The sequence below is a fragment of the Durio zibethinus genome, chromosome 5 (assembly GCF_047325235.1).
Source record: "Durio zibethinus cultivar Kanyao isolate XHJ-2024 chromosome 5, ASM4732523v1, whole genome shotgun sequence".
Lineage (NCBI taxonomy): Eukaryota > Viridiplantae > Streptophyta > Magnoliopsida > Malvales > Malvaceae > Durio > Durio zibethinus.
Genome location: NC_143166.1, coordinates 25437758 through 25455417, shown reverse-complemented (window position 1 = coordinate 25455417; position 17660 = coordinate 25437758). Strand labels below are relative to the sequence as shown.

At 33.0% G+C, this 17660-nt stretch overlaps 1 pseudogene; it reads left to right on the top strand.

The window, feature by feature from the left end:
* Positions 1-15186: 15186 nt before the first annotated feature.
* Positions 15187-16067, top strand: LOC111281589 (homeobox protein HAT3.1-like; annotated as a pseudogene).
* The last annotated feature ends 1593 nt before the right edge of the window (positions 16068-17660 follow it).

The window sequence follows — 17660 nt, the reverse complement described above, 5'->3', positions numbered from 1 at the left end:
ATATGGTTGTTTGGTGAAGACAAATATGATTGAGGCAGTATCTTAAAATACTAATAAAGATGATGATCTTGCTCATGTTTACAAATATCATGGAGAGGGTTGGATATTCCATTTAAGAATGCAAAGTTTTCCACTAAATGCTACAAACTTTGATGGATGCACATGTGATAAAATTATATGTTGAGTTTGACGAAGATGTGAATGTGATAGAGGGAGAACCCTTTGATAGGACTTTTGTCCCTAAGCCATTAACTATTTTCTATGATGAAAAATAAGAGCCCATAGTGATGAAACTATCTCTCTCCCTAAGGTAGTGTTGACAATTTATATCTCCAACCCTTTACCTTATGAAAACGACAAGATAGTCCCTTAAAAATACGACTATGATGTTGAGATTCAAGGGCCCAATGCCAATATTATTCTGGAAAGCTCAGATAGTGTCGTGAACATAACTGGCATAAGAAGGATAACCAAAAATGTTTAGTGCTACACTTTAAAAATATTAGAAAAAGATAGAAAGGGCAAGGATAAAATGGGAGAGAAAAATAAAAAAGAAGGTGAAATGGCTCAACCAATGGTAAACTTGAAAATGCAAATTAAAAAGCCAGTGTTAGATAAAAAAGCCTGTGAGTTTCTTAAAATCATTAAACATAGTGAATATAGCATGTTGACTAGTTGAATAAGATGCTAACTTGCATATCTTTATTATTGTGCTAGTAAATTCTGAGCTACACTATAACACCTTACTAAGGGTATTGAACTAGGCCTATGTGAAACATAATATTTCAGTTAAAAATCTAGATCATATGGTGGGAAATATATTAGTTGTAAATTTTATATCCTTCAATGATGATGAAATACCACTCAAAGGAAAAGGCAACATGAAAGCTTTTCATATCACTGTTAAGTGTAAGAGCCATTCTGTAGCAAGGGTACTTATTGATAATGGATCATCAATGAATGTCATGCCAATGACTAAACTACCAAGGCTACCTATTTACTTGTCCCACATGAAGAGTAGCCATATGGTGGTTAGGGCTTTCGATGGGTCAAGAAGATAAGTATTAAGAGACATCAAGATCTTACTACAAGTAAACCCATGCACTTTCAATGTAGAGTTCTAAGTGATGAATATTTCTCTCTCTTATAGCTATTTGCTAAATAGGCCTTTAATATATAACGAGTTCTACACCATCATCTCTATACTAGAAAGTTTGTTGTTAAAAAGAAGCAAGTAAGTTTGGCACAAGAGAAAGACATTTTGGTAATTAAGACCTCGATCACTCTTTATGTTGAGGCCATAGAAAAAATACTAAAATATTCTTTTAAGGCTTTTGAAGTTGTTTATGCTATTTATGTAGGAGTAGGCTAGGAAATAATAGTCTCGAGCTTGTCAAAAGTCATAGTAATGGTAATGAAGCAAATAATTTAAAATGGTTGATGACTCAAAAAGGGTTTAGGAAAAAACTTCCAAGGAATGAAAGAAGCACCTATTATTGTTGAATGTAAAGAAAGGTCTAGTTTGGGTTATAAGCCCTCTATTATTGACAAAAAAAATATGTTGAAGAAGAAGAGATATAAAAGAACAATACATCTCAATGAGCAAGAGTCAGATGAGGATAAAATGATTTTTTTTATCTCTATGACATATTCTGCCTAAGTGGATATATCCATTTGAGGTCCTCAAAGAGAGAGAATATGAACCCAAAGAAAGTTTAAAGGCTACTTACTCAAATTTGCAAGTAAAAGAAGTAAGTGAAAGAGACATGATACAAATAAAAAAAATGTAAAAAATTACAAATAGATGAAAAAGTAGTTGTTTATCTTTTTTGCTGCAGATTCTAAAACCCAATAGAAAATGTAGTTTGTTCTATTTGTGCTATCCTTAAACCTCTAATGTAATAGATGGGATCCCCAATTACCTTTGCCCAAAGGCATGCGAGAAAGTTGTATAGGCTTAGTTTTCAATATCATTAATAGATGATAAATGTAATGCATTTTTTGCTCCACATTATGTTCATCTCTATTTGTTTCTACATTTTTTAGCACAAATTACATTGGCATTTTGCTTCCACCGATATATCACCCATACATTTACAATATTATATGTTTTCTAGACTAAGTAATGAACATTATGGATGGTTTTGATAATAAATCTGGTTTGATTTCAAAAATTTTATCCACATTAATGAGCATGGCAATGATGAGGATTCACAGAACTATGCTTTACCTCCTGATCTCTTAATATTAATGGAACAAGAAAAAAAGATTGATAGAACCGCACTAGGAAGCTACAAACATGATTAATTTAAAGGATAAGTAAAACAAAAAAGAAATCAAGGTTGGCACATTGCTTTTACCCATTGAAAAAGGAAAGTTGAAAGATTTACTTCAAGAATATATGGATGTGTTTGCATGATCGTATCAGGACATGCTAAGGTTCAGTATCGATATTATCGAGCATAGACTACCTTTAAGGCCAAAATGCAAGCCAATCCAATGAAGCTGAGGCAATTGAAACCTAAGATACTATTAAAAATCAAAGAAAAAGTTAAGAAGCAATTTGATGTTGGCTTTTCAAAAGTAGCCAAGTAGCCCAAATGGGTAGCCAATATAGTCTCAATCCTCAAAAAAGATGAAAAAATAAAGATGTGCATAGATTAGTAGGATCTGAACAGAGCTAGCTTGAAAGATAATTTCTTGTTGCCTCATATTAATACTCTTATGGATAATACTACTAAGCACTTTGTGTTTTCTTTCATGGATGGTTTTTTTGGTTATAACTAGATCAAAATGACTCTAGAGAACATGGAAAAAACTATGCTCGAGACAATGTAGGACATACTTTACTATAAGGTTATGTAATTCGGATTGAAAAATGCTAATGCTACATATCAAAGGGCAATGGTGACTTTCTTCCACAACATTATGCACAAAGAAATAGAGGTGTATGTTAATGACATGATAGCAAAATCTCGTAAAGAAAATAACCATGTTGCCAACCTTAAAAAGCTTTTCAAAAGGTTATGAAAGTATCAACTTAAGCTAAATCTAGCAAAATGTAAATTTTTGGTCAAATTTAAAAATTATTAAGATTTATAATTAGCAAAAGAAGAATTGAAGTTAACTCAGACAAAATCCATGCCATTAAATGACTATCCCCACCACGCATACAAAAAGAGGTGAAAGGATTCCTGGGGAAACTGAATTACATTTTTCATTTTATTTCCCAAGTTACCTCGAAATGTGACCCATCTTTAAGTTATTCTGAAAAAGTCATCTTGGTGAATGGAATGAAGAATTTTAGGTTGTATTTAAAAAGATAAAGGAGTATTTATCCCATCCACCAATGTTAGACCACTTGTGACCGAAAAACCTCTAATTGCATACTTGGCAATTCACTAGAACTCCATGGGATGTGTGCTAGGATAAAAGGATGAAACTAGTAAAAAAGAGTATGCCATTTATTATTTAAGCAAGAAATTTGCTGAATATGAAACTAAAGTACTCTTAGTTGGAAAAAATGTATTGTGCATTGGTGTATGCTACCCATAGGCTTGACAATACATGCTCTATCATATGACTGGTGTCAAGATTAGATCCTCTCAAGTACATCTTCAAGAAACCTTTTTTGTCAAGAAAGATAGTGATATGGTAGGTGACGTTCTTAGAATATGACATTGTATATATAGAATAAAAGGCCATTAAAGAAAGTATGATAGTAAACTTTCTCATAAATCGTGCTATCAATGATTATGAGCCCATAAGGTTCAAGTTTTAGACAAAGACTTATGTAGTATTACAAGTAAAAAAAGGAATTTATGGAGGAAGTATGAAAAATGTTCTTTGACAGTACATCTAACATCATGAGGCATGGTATTATAGTAATATTGATATTCTCGTTTGAAAATTATTATCCCTCCACTACCAGGTTGGGTTTTAATTGTACCAATAATGTGGCAAAATATGAAACTTGTGTTATAGGCCTGCTGATAGCAATTGAAAGGAAAATTAAGACATTAAAAGTGTATAGTGATTCAGCTTTAGTTATTTACCAATTACGGAGCGAATGGGAGACAAAGGACCAAAAGTTAGTCTTCTACCACAAATGCATAGTTGAATTAATTAAGCATGAGGTTTAGTTTCAACACGTCCCTAGGGGGAGAACCAAATCACTAATGCCTTGGCTAGGTTGGTTGCAATGTTTAAATTGAGTGCAAACATAGAAATTCAGCCCATTAAGATACAAACACGAGAGTCATTAGCACACTGCTTGAATGTTGAAGAATAAGTTGATGGGCACTCATGGTATTATGATATCATACAACATATTAAATACTAAAAATACTCAAAGCACCCTTCCAAGAATGATAAAAGAATAATCAAGAGATTGGCAATGGATTCATTCTTGACAAAAAAATTTTGTATAAAAAAAGTTGGGATTAGATTCTCCTAAGATATGTAGATGTTATTAAAGCCAAAAAAAATTATTGAAGAGGTGCATGAAAGAATACACAAGAAGCACGTGAACAAACATATGATGGCCAAACAAGTCATGAGAGTAAGATATTATTGATCAACATTAGAAAGTAATTATATTAATTATGCCAGAAAATGTAATAAGTGTCAAATTTATGTAGACAAAATTCATTCTCCTCCAGTTCCATTGTCTGTGCTAGCACCTCTTTGGCCATTTTTTATGTTAGGAATGGATGTGATTGAACCTATTACCCTAAAGGCTTCAAACAAGCATCACTTCATCTTTGTGACAATTGATTATTTTATGAAATGGCTTGAAGTAGCTTTTAATGCCAACATCATAAGGATAGTAGTATGTAAGTTCCACAAGAAGAAAATATTTTACCGGTATAGACTTTCAAAAAGGATTATCTCCAATAATGCTAGTAATTTGAATAACAAAATGATGAAGAAAATCTATTCATAGTTCATGATAGAATACCCCAATTTGGTGCGTTATCGCCTCAAGATGAATGGTGCAGTAGAAGTAGCCAATAAAAACATCAAGACAATACTGGAAAATATGACTGACATTTATAAAAATTGGCATGAGAAATTATCTTTTGGTCTGATACTTATAGAACATCAGTTTGTACTTCTACTAGAGTCATCTCATTTTCACTAGTATATTGGATAAAGGTTGTGCTACCTAAAGGTAGAAATTCATTCACTAAGAGTTTTAATGAAAGTAAAACTAGAAGAAGTGGAATGGGTTTGCAGTCATTTTGAAGAGTTAAATCTCATTGAAGAGAAAAGACTCACAGTGCTTTCCCATAATCAAATATATCAAAAAAGAATGATGCTGGTGTATGATAAAAAGATATGACCTAAGTGCTTTCGTAATGGTGAACTGGTCTTAAAAAGAATCTTTTCTGTTAGCCTTGAATTGATAAAAGTTTTTGAATTGACGAAACAAAAATTTGCCTAACTTGAATCAAATTTATTTTATCTCAAATTGAACATTTTTCTAGCCTTCTATCTTGTCAAAAATTATTTTTGAACTAAAGTAAAACAAGTTTTGGAAACAAAAATGGATTTTTGGACAATTTGGGATAGAAGAGATCGATCTCTTAAGGGAAGGGATCGATCCCTTCACATGACTCGATCGATTCCCTGGCTAAAAGGATCAATCCATTTTTCTTCCAATAGCCTATCTCGTGCAAGTTTTTCAAAACTCAATCAATACCTTCCCTGTAAGGATTGATTGGCTAGGTTTTCTAAATGAACTGATCGATCCCTTCTTTAAAGGGATTGATCCATTTTTCATCCAGAAGCAAAACAGGTTTAAAAATTTTACAGAAGGGATTAATCCTCTCACACAAGGGATCAATCACCTAGGATAGGGGATCAATCAAGTCCCTTACTTGATCAATTGGGTAGTTTGATAATGCACAAAATTGGTCTTGATTTTAACTGATCCAATCGATCCCCTATATGAGGGGATCAATCCCCGGGTGCCTAGAAAGCCCCAACAACTATTATTTTATCTAAAATTTTATAAGTTTCAAACATTAAATGCAAGCAATATATATCTTTCTCTTTCAACATATAAATGAAGGTTTTCCACTGCATTTGAAGAGTATGAAATGCCAAGAAAACTTATTGTTTCCATCTACCATCTTCTCTAAGCATTAAAAAACATCTTAGTGTGAGAAAAGTATAAAAATTCTTGTTGTGTTAGATTTTCTTTTGATACTCTTATTAATCTTGATTTGTTATTTAAATTAGAAAATACCTAACTTTAGATAGGTTCTTTGAGTTTGCAAAACATTTAAAAGCTTGTATTGTGAGGTTATGAGCTTAAATGAGAGGATGACACTTAAGAGATTGTGGTGTTGATTGTATAAAGCTTTAAAAAGCTAGGTTGTAACATTCAACACACAGTGGATTGAACTCCTTGGCAAGTAAAGCTAAAGGAAAGGATGTAGGTGTCTAAAAGAATGGTCAAACTTTTATAAATTTTGATGTTTGATTTTTTATCTCTATCTCTTACTTTTAAGATTATTAGTATACTCATATTTGTTGTGTTTATTTGCTTAAAAAATTGATTAGTAAAATTTATGCTTATTGGATATTAAATTTTGAAAAATTTATTATCAACCAATTCACCCCCGCTTGGTTTATTTCAAATCTTTGAACTAACACTACCAAGCCAACATGATAACAGAGAAAAATGGACACCCCATTAGGAAGGTCCATACGTGGTAAAAAAAGCTTTTTCTAGTAAAGCATTGATTATAGTAGAAATGGATGGAGATGAATTATCAAATTTGGTAAACTCAAATGTTGTAAAAAAGTATTATACCTGAAGAAAAAGAAAGAAAAAAAAAAAAGAAAAATGACCTAGATTGAAAACCCAAAAAAAATTATCTGAGTCATAAAAAAGTTATCCAAGTTGAAAACTTGAAAAGGTAGCCCAATAAGAAAAAAGGAAAAAAAAGAAAAGAAGACCAAGATTGAAAACTCAAAAAGAGTGATCTAACTCACAAAAAGGTTATCCAAGTTAAAAACTTGAAAAGGTAAATCAAATGTAAGAAGAAGCAAAAAAGGTATTATGGACCGAAAAACTCAATAAAGAGACATGGATGTAAAGAGAATCGGTATCAAAAAATAGTTTAAATCGAGAAATAGGTCAACATTAGTCTCAAGTTATAGGGGTAGAGGCCGATCCAATGAACTCAGAAAAGTTAACATTGTTGATGGCATGGGTTTCTAATTAAAGATGTAAATAAGTTTGTGTAAATCATCTAAATGTTCATTTTGAGGAGTTGATAATTGATTCCTCGATGTCTAATCCTTTGATTATATTCTTTCTTTTGTACTTTAAAAGCTTATGCCTTCTTTTGATGTTTTATTATACTCCCTTTATGTTAATAGTGGATATCTTTATTTTCTTGTGGTTAAACTCTTCTTGTCTATCTTTGTCATGAATTCATTGCATTTGTTATGGAATTAAGATAATGATCGATAATGTTCATAACAAATCGAGACATTACTTTGGAAAGACTTAAGGATAACAAAAATGAAAAGAAAGAAAAATGAAAAAATAAAGAAAAAATAAAGAAATCCAAGAAAGGAAGTGAAAGGAAAACCAAGAAGAACATTAATATCCAAGGGCTATAAGTAGCCAAAGAACATTTTTTAAGCAAATGGATACATGCGGGAATTATGATGTGAAATTAGTAAAAGATGAAAAGGAAAATGAAAAGAAAAAAGGAAGTCTTAAGAAGAGACTTTGAATGAATAGAAGACAACTAGAGTTGTGCCTAGAGTCTGAAAGATAAAGTTGATTATAAGAGTCTGGTTACTATGACATTAGAATGCATGGTATGAAATGAATGGTCACATGACATGCATGATGTTCTTTGCATTCATCCATTGCATGCATATTGTAGTATTATGGGAAACGGGAGGTCAAACTTTGTCATGAGAAACTGAGAATACCAAAACAAGGTGATAATATTTTCAAATAGATTCAAAACATGATAGATCAAGTTACAGTTAAGGAAAACTTTTCAAATTTTCAAATTTTAAATCATAAAAGCTTTATTCCAATCAAAGATGAGATTTTTAAAGTTTCAAAACCTTTGTTCAGAAACAACTTTTCAGGATGAGATTTTTAAAGTTTCAAAGCCTCGTTTATGAGAAACTTTTCAAGATGAGATTTTTAAAATTGTTGAGTCTTTGCTTAAAGGAGATTTTTTAGATAAGATTTTTAAACTCATTGAACCTTTACTTAAAAGAGCTTTTAACTTTATTTTCAAAAGTTGTTGAGTCTTTGCTTAAGGGAGTTTTTAAATTTACTTTTGAAAAGTATTAAGCCTTTGTTTAAAGAAGATTTTAAATTTACTTTCGAAAGTTCTAGAGCTTTTGCTAAAATGAGTCTTTAAATTTATTTTCAAAATAGTCAAGTCCTTTAAGTTTTCAAAAAAAGAAAGGACAATAAAAACAAAAATCATAACAAAACAATAAAACAAAACAAAAAAATCTTCAAGTTAGTTTTGGACAAAATTATTGTCTATGTCTTTATCCTATTCTTGATTCTCAATAATATACAAGGAAAGGTAGCTATGGACACCTAATTTTATCTAGAACAATTTTGATGTTTTTATTTCATATCAACTTTGGACCCGTAGCATAGGAAGCCCAATATGGGAAAATGTCATTTCATTTTTGGGCCCATGATACTGTCTATTTATAGGCCCGTAACTTAGCCCATTTAAATGCCTTTCACACAACTCATAAAGTGGCATAAGCTTGGCCTATTTGAAGGCCCTGTACACAATCGATTTCATGACCCATTTAGAAAGCCTAACAAAAAGAGATTTTTTATGGCCCAAAACTTGGCCTTAAGCAACGGCCCAAAAGAAGGAGAGCCTAAACAACCAAACAAAAGTGAAAGGCCCATTCATTTGATTCCTACAAGGCTTTGAGGAATGTTTCTTTTTGCATGAAAGTCAAGATAGGCTAAGACTAAAGCAAGAAACCTAAATAGCCTAAGAAAAAGGCCAAACAAAGAACATGTATAATATAGCAAATAACAGAAGTTTACATGGAAGGGCCACGTGACAATGGGAACAAAAAAAGGAAAGTTTCTTTTAAATAAAAAGAATGCAAAAAGAAAGCAAAGAATGCTTTTCCTTTAGGGGCCCGAACTAAGAAGAGCAACGAAGTACAACTCTACTCTCCATTTTCACGTGACCATGCATAGAGGAGACAACCAAACAGATAGGAGCTGGTGGCACCTGCAACAGGCAAAATCAACACATTAGTGGCTAGGCAAATCTATTGCAGGGTAGTGGGAAAAAATACGAGACTTGAGGGGGGACGTTTTGGTTACTATGAATGAATGATGAACTGAGAGCTTAAGGGGTTGGTTTTTAGGGGAAGGCTTTTAACGAAGAGAGAAGAGAAAAAAGAAGTCTTAGCTTTAAAAAAAACCACACAAGAAAAGAAAAGAGGAGAGTTTGGGAGGTCTATGAATCAGATTTTAAAAAATGAAAAAAAAGAAAAAAAAAGAAAGGGAGTCCGGCCAAAAGAGAAGGAAACCGTAGCTTATGAAAAGTTAGCATTTTGTTTCCTTTCATGCATGAAATTGTCAGTAACTTTCTTGCTTCTTAGAGGTAATTTTATTGTTTGAAGGTTTTTGATAACATGGAGTAGTTTTTTTCTAGTTTACTTTTTAGTTTTTAGAAGCCTAAACAAGGGTTGTCTTTTTGGGATGATTGTTTAGTTTCTGTCTTTTGTTATGCTGAAACTTCATGCTCCATCTGGAATAGGTACTTTGCTGGTTGTCAATGACCGATATTTGCTTGCTGACCGAAAACTTTCCAAAAATATAAAAAATGAGCAAAGGTTTAAAACAGTTATTGAGTTTAAAAAGTTAGTTTCCATTTAGGAGCTTTAGTTTTGACTTCCTTTATTGTCCATAGAGTCTAGGTTTTTATAGTGATACAAGTATTAAGAGCTAATGCAATATAAAGGAAGTTTTTTTTAAGATTTCAAATATAGGCAGAAAGGAAGCTTAGGTTAGCATTCTGGTCCTTTTATCCACGAAAGTTATTAGCTTTTGAATTTTCAGACTCCATTTTCATAAAAAGGAACCCTTTTTTTGTAGAAGTCAAAAAAATTTTTCCTTCTCTTTAAGAACCGAAAGCCATTTAAAAGGGAAGGGAAAAGGTTCATAGTTTTCAGAAGACTAGAAAGCCTTCAATTAATTCCTTAGTTTCTCTTCCACTATCATAGGAGTCCTTATTCCTGTTGGTGTCCAATGGCTCTGTAGTTTGGACGTTAAATAAAAACTTCTTTTAAATAGTAAAAAGGCATCTAAAATAGGGGAAGATGGTTTATTTTCTGGTCATATTCGTTGCTTCCATGTCTGTTGTTCTATTTTGTGTAACCCATTAACAAAAACCAAAAATTTCATCTTTCTTTTCGTTTGCTGGTTCCTTTTTGCATGTGATCTTTAGGTAGAATTGTAAAGCTTCATTCCTCCATGATTTTTGGTTTCTTTCTCCTGGACGTGGGTTGTTTTGCACGTGGGCTTCTTATTGTGGGAAATGAGGTAGGCTTTCTAAAATTAAATCACCGACTCATAAGAAATAACTAATTTTGGATCATTGTAAAAAAATTACTCTGTATTTCTATTAAACTCAATTAGCGTTTTAATAGGCTTACAAGATAACTAACAAAGAAACAAACTAAAACAGTTAATAGATAATAGGAAAGTGGAAAAAGTGGTTAAATATTAAGAATCACTCAACCACGTTTAACAACTACCAACTAATCCTAAAAATCAATGTCTACTACCAACTATATCTTAAAAACTAAGACTTTGAGCCCAAACGTGAACTCAATTTTGAATCATTTTTCAACACTTCCCCTTAATTCAAAATCACATACTCTAAGACATAATCTAAAGTAGAAAAAATTTTCTCTTGAAAGTGCTTTGGTGAGAAGATCTACTTGCTGCTCGTCCATTCCACAATGCTCCATTTTGATTACGCCATCTGCAACTAAGTCACGAATAAAATGAAAGTGAATGTCGATTTGCTTTGTTCTCCCATGAAATGCTAGATTCTTTGTCATAGCAATTACTGACTTGTTGCCACAAAAAAGTTTAGTTGCTCCATCTTGAACCTAACAAAGATCTATGAGAAGTCTTCTAATCTAAATTGCTTGACAAGTTACTGAAGTTGCTGCTACAAACTCAACTTCTGAAAATGATAAACCTGTTGTAGCTTATTTCTTTGAACTCTATGTGATGGCACCTAATCCAAGAGTGAAGATATTTGTCGAAGTACTCTTTTTATCATCCAATGAACTTGCCCAATCGTTATCTGTGAATCCATATAACCTGAAGTTTGTAATTTGTCAATACCAAATCTCAAAATCACTAGTTCCAGTAATATAATGTAAGACTCCAAGATGATGTTTTGTGGGATTTTGCATAAACTTGGATATTACACCAACAGAAAATGCAATATCTGGTCTAGTATGGTTCAAATAAATCAAACTTTCTACTAAGCTTCTAAAAGTCTTTGCATCAGCCTTTTCTGAACCATCTTCAAGTTGTAACTTCTCATTCACATTCATTGGTGTGGTAGCTAGATTGCAAATGAGCAAATTAAATATTTTAAGTAGATCCATTGCATACTTCCTTTGTGAAATGAAAACTCCATCCTTGCCTTGCTTCACCTCAAACCCTAAAAAATAATGCAATAGACCCATGTCTGACATTTCAAATTCCTTCATCATGTTAGCTTTAAATTCAGTAATAAGAAAATCACATGAGCTCATATAAATAATATCATTAACATAAAAACAAAAAATTATAAGATCATTTTTTCCTTTATTCACATAAAGAGTAGGCTCATTCTCACTTCTTGTAAAGCTATTGTGATAAAAATAATTATCAATCTTACTATACCATGCTCGTGGTGCTTGTTTCAACCCGTAAAGTGCTTTCTTTAGCCTGTACACCTTTGTCTCCTTGCATTTGATCACAAACCCTTTAGGTTGACTAACATACACCTATTCTTTTAAGTCTTCATTTAAAAAGGTAGACTTGACATCAAATTGATAAACAAGCCAATGAAATTATGCAGCCAAGGCTAAAATAATTCTCACTGTTTTAAATCGAGCAACCGGAGAAAAATTTTGTTCGAAATCAATACCTTATTACTATGAGTATCTTTTTGCCACCAGTCAGGCTTTATGCTTTTGTATGGTTCCATCAGCCTGGTATTTCATTTTGAACACACATTTGAGGCCAATTGCATTCTTGTCTTTAGTTAAATCGACCATCTCCCATATTTTATTCTTTTGCATTACCATTATCTCTTCTTACGTTGTATTATGCCATTCTTTTTAGTTTGATGCTTCTTCCAAAGTTGTCAAATCTAAAAACAAGGATAGCAAATTGACAAGTTTCATAAATCTCTTTCAAAGATTTGAACTTTTTTTGAAGTATTTCATCTGATAACTCTTTCAAGGAAGGTGAATTGTTATGTCGTGAGGTTGGAGGTAAAGAGTGAGATGAGGAAGTTAGTGAATAAAAATTGCTTGGACAGTTTGTGCGAGTTGATTCGACATCTTCATTTGCTGCATCCTCACTTGGATTCTCACTTTCACTTGAAATCATAACTTGAGTAGTCTCATTTTTGCAATTCCACTCCTAGCTTGTATCTTTATCAAATATCATATTTTCTACTAATAATCACCTTGCCACTAAAAAGATTATAGATGATATGTTTTGGATTGAGTGCAATATCCCAAAATAATGCATTTTTTAAATTTTTCCTCAAGTGTGTGATGAGCCTGAGAATTAACCAAAGCATAAGCAACACAACCAAAAATCCTCAAATGACTTATCGTTGGCTTTGTACCTTTCCAAGCTTCATAAGGTGTTTGATTGAGGATTGCTTTTGTAGGAGAAAAATTCATCAAGTAAATAGTAATTGCCACATCTTTAGCCTAAAAATGATTTGGTAGTCCTTTCACTTACAACAAGCTTCTAGCCATTTTTACAACAGTATGATTCTTTCTTTCAACTATACTATTTTGCTCTGAAGTATAGGGTGCAGTTAATTCCCTGCAAATGCCATTTTTCTCACAAAAAGAGGTTAAACTCATTAGATAAAAATTCTTCTCCTTGATGAATGTGAAGAGTTTTAATGAAAGCTCTACTTTGCTTCTCCATAAAAGCCTTAAATTTTTTGAAACTCTCCTAAGTCTCTAACTTATTGGTTAAAAAATAAACCTAACTCATTCAACTATTATAGACACCCTATTTTGTCCGGGGTTTTTTGTCAATCGAGACTAATCTAAGCTCGATTGTAGAGATTTTTATTCATTTTTATTTTAGATTTTTTTTTATATTTATCATTTTTATTTTTTATGGTCTATCTATTGTTTAATTTCTTTTTCTTTTTCCATTATCTGATTAATTTTTTAAAAAAAAATAAAGAGAAAAGCTGAAAGAATGAGATTAAGATTGGTGCTAATTTTTAGCTTTGGGTGATAATCAGAATTGCACTAAAACTCAATCACATAGTTTTATAAAATGATTGCAATTTACAGCAAGAAGGAGAGCCATAAGAAAAGAGAGATCATAGTCATTGTTGCCACGCCATCCTTTTATTCTTCTTTCATCGTCGTCTTCTACAAAAAAGAAGCTCTTGAGGGGGTCTCGATTTTTTTTTTTACCTTTCAGATTCCTGAATAAATCAAATACCCAAAGAAGCTAAGTCTTTCAAATATTTTTTATATAAATCGATCAAATCCAAAAGGATAGGGTTGCTTAAGAAAGGGAAAGTCTGGTATTTAGTGGGTATTAAAAATAAATGGTGAATCTGTATGCGAAAGCAGAGCTACGACGACAATACATGGCAAATATTATTGATAGCTGAGGTTCATTTTGCCTTAATCTTTGTTCATTTCATCGCCTTGTTTCTGTTTATGTATTGAAGAAGGAAGGCTTTACTTCGAAAGAAGAGATGAAAGATCACTTGTATTACTTATAAGTATTCATTTATTTATTTAGAAGAATATATTATTCATAGAATCATCAAAGTTTCGAAACAGAAAAAAATGAAACCAACCAACAAAAAATAGCAACATGACTACTGGTAGGCAGCGAAGCTAAGAAAGTAGTAATGGCAGTGAAAAGAGAATGTGGTCGAATTCCAGCTCATTTTCGACTTTCGGTGATGACCCCACCGATGTAAACCTTAATTTTGATCTTAAACTGGTGGATAAACGGTTTGGTTTGTTGACATTGACTGAACCGATCGGATTGGAACATAATCATCAAAAAAATGGTGATGGAATCACCAATGGATCGCTGAATCATGAGAGAATCAATGATGGTGACAAAGACGATGATCGATTACGAGTGGAGAATGAGGAAATGTTTGGCGATGAAGGGTCTTTGAGTCCCAATAGTAACGAATACATCACTAAGAAAAGGAACAGTAGCACCACAAGCGCGTCCAGGATCGATGAAGCGAGTGAGATTGATGATAGTGAGATTCAGGTAGTGAAAAACAATGGGTCACTTGAAGAAATCACCAATTCTTAGGCTTCTTCTTGGGTGCTCAGTAAACGCCATGTCGATGAGGATGATGCTTCGATATCATAGAGGAAGTGAAATAAACACTTCTTTATTTTGAGTAATTCTGGTAAACCAATATATTCCAGATATGGTAATAAACACAAGCTAGCCGGTTTTTCAGTAACACTTCAAGCCATTATTTTTTTTGTACAGAATAAGAGAGATCGTGTCAAATTGGTGAAAGGTGGGGAAACATCAGGTAGTCTTTCTTGTGAAGGGACCAATTTATTTAGTTTGCATTAGCTGCACTGAGAAGCCCTTTGAATCATTAAAAGGACAAATGGAGCTTCGATCTAATGATTCAGAGGATGATGATTATGATCCTAATGGTCCAGATCATGATAATATGATTAAGCCAAAAAGTTTAAGTTCAGATTTTACATCTGATTCTGAGGATCTTTGTGCTATGTTAGAAGATAATATTTCTTCTCAAAAAGAAGGTGTAGTGTTTATCAATGCTTCCAGAGATTCCAAGAGATAAAAACCTAAACTTAGTGGAAGGGAGTCTTTGAATGATGAGCAGTTATCAATAATGGAATCAACTTCAGAACAAGATGGTGCTGCTGCTTCCAAGAAATGAAGCATCGAAAGGTTGGACTATAAAAGGTTATATGATGGTGTATTCTGCAGAAGGCTGGAAAGGTCTAAGCTTAGAAAAGTTAAAGCTAGAGAAAGAGCTTCAACGTGCTACATCTGAAATTCTTCGACTCAAATTGAAAATTAGAGATCTATTTCAACGTATTGATTCACTATGTGCTAAAGGAAGGCTCTCAGAATCTTTATTTGATTCTGAAGGAAGGCTCCCAGAATCTTTATTTGATTTTGAGAAACAAATTGACAGTTAAGATATATTCTATGCAAAATGTGGGTCCAAAGACCTATCTTCCAACAATGATATCATTCTATGTGATGACGCTTGTGACTGTGGATTTCATCAATATTGTTTGTAGCCGCCTTTGTTAAAAGAAGACATTTCTCTGGATGGTGAGGGTTGGTTATGCCCCAGATGTGATTGCAAAGTTGATTACATTGAATTGGTTAATGAATCTCAAGGAGTAAGTTTTTCTCTCATTGGTAGTTGGGAGAAGGTCTTTCCTGAGGCAACAGTAGCTACAGGTGGACAAAATCAGGATCCTAACTTTGGACTACCTTCAGATGATTCTGACGATAATGATTATAATCGTGATAGTTCAGAAACCGATGAGAATGATTAAGGAGATGAGTCAAGTTCTGATGAATTTGATTTCACTTCTACATCCGAGGAATTGGAAGCCCCAGCTAAGGTCAACCCATATTTGGAGCTTATTTATGATGTTGTTTTCTCTTCCCTCATCCATTTCTTCAGTTGCAGGAGGCCAGAACAGAGGAGCCGAAAAAGCAATGGTAGTGGAGTTCATGACGATGAAGCCACAGCTGATGGTGGAAGCACCAAAGGTAGTTGATGCACTGCAATTCTACAAGACCGCGTTTGACATTATCGATAATAGTTGTACTCTTTACCCAAAGTGCAAGGTTGAGCAGGAGATTCTTTATATCCTCTCCGTTCAGTTTGAGCTCGCTGGCTCTACCGTTCTTGTATCTGACATTGCTGGTAACTCTACTCTTGTGAAAAGTCAAAAAACTAGATGTGTGCTTTGCATCAAGACTGAGGAATGTGGAAGCTATTATTAGCCAAAGTTGTGAGCGCTGGAGCCATTGCAAAGGGTCATGACACATGCTGTGGTGGACACGTGGGCAAGGACAAGGCTCCATATAGATACAGTTGGCTCATTCGCTCTATTGCCATTGCTGATGTCCTTACATTGTTGGGATCTGGTTCCTTAAATATTTTTGAGAAAAGTTGAAATTATCAATTTTTTTTAAAAATAAGCTTTCTAAAAAATATTTCTGAGAAAAAGTTGAAAGTACTAATTTTTTTTGAAAATAAGCTTTCTAAAAAACATATTTTTGGGAAAAAGTTGAAAGTATCAATTTTCTTCGAAATTTAAGTTTCTAAAAAATATTTTAGGAAAAAGTTAAAAGTATCAATTTTTCCTGTACAAATGCAATCATTTTTTCTTCCTTTTTATTTTCTTGAATTATTTTTAATGTTAAATAATCCGACGATAGAGCCTCTGTAAGTGAAACAGTAGTTTCTTGCATACTCTTGAGGTGAGGGAATTTTCTCAATTTTTTGCTAAAAGTATTAGAGTTAATTGAGAATAATTTCCAATAATTAATTACTTGGTAAATTTTTAAGGCTTATTGGATAACACAAAATTAAGCTTGTACCATCTTTTGATGGGCATTGTGAGGGTGCTATAAGCTTTCTCACACGTAACCGAACTCTCGAACCCTGTTCTGGTTAGTAGACCCGAACCTATTCTTTTAGGGACCCTTAAACTTAGGTGTTCCATGAAATGATAGATTCCTTATGTGGCCAATCACACCTAGATAAAAAAGATTGGTGGTGACTCTTTAAGTTAATGTCTAGTAATAGATACCCGGATCTAGATGTTATGACAGCTTGGCCACTCCATTAGGGAAGTCCGAGAGTCAGGCTAGTAAATAAATTTGTGTTATCCAAAAGCCTAATAAAATTGAACCTTTTGTATAGATTTTTAATTCATTCATGTTTATTTACTTTATTAATTATGTCATTCATATGCATATGCATAACATGAGCTCTATACCCGAGCTTCATCCCTCTAGGAGGGAGTAAAGTACCTATTACTTTCATGAGGTTAATGCCTCTACAGTGGCTAGCAAAATACTCCCATTCAAATTGAACCTTTTTCGTTCGTAGCCTGTAATGGGTGAGGATTAGGGTGCCTTACTAGTCTGTGATAGACAATGATGTAAGGAACAATTTGGAAACCTTTAGACTTTAACATTGAACCATATATAGTGAACCTTAGAAGTGCCTAAACCTAAGATAGAGCATTTTCTACCCAATGATAGATATACCCTGAAACTAGGACACAAAAAGGGTGTTTATCTAATCATTTTGATTGTCTGACTTTATGCATCATTTTCATTATCATATGTA